The sequence below is a fragment of the Hydra viridissima genome, unplaced genomic scaffold, assembly GCF_058129835.1.
Source record: "Hydra viridissima isolate aposymbiotic clone 2 unplaced genomic scaffold, HvirCarnegie_v1 scaffold_13, whole genome shotgun sequence".
Taxonomy (NCBI): Eukaryota; Metazoa; Cnidaria; class Hydrozoa; order Anthoathecata; family Hydridae; genus Hydra; species Hydra viridissima.
The window spans coordinates 6,768,158-6,768,538 of NW_028324312.1; positions in this window are offsets into that span (position 1 = coordinate 6,768,158).

A 381-nucleotide genomic window follows, 5' to 3' on the forward strand; every position below is an offset into this window, starting at 1 on the left:
ATAGAGGGCTTTTTAATGGAATGGAGGGAATAGATGGGGATTTATGAAATCGTTCAAGACATTTACATAAGACAATTTAACATGCTTATCTTTTGATCAGATCACTAACTTTTGATCTAGTAATCGTTTACGATAAATGCAGGAATGTAAACGGAAAGCAGCACTTTTACTGCTTTTCGTAAAAATTTACATCGAACAAAATACCCGAAAGAATTATATTCTTTTAACATGCTTAAAATATCGAATAAAATAATTACATATCTATATATATATAAAAAATTATTTGTAAAAGAAAAAAGTGCTATTTAAACAAACAACAACAAAAAAAAAACAAGTTTCGAAATCCCATTACGAACTTCAACGTAAAAGGATTAAAGACCA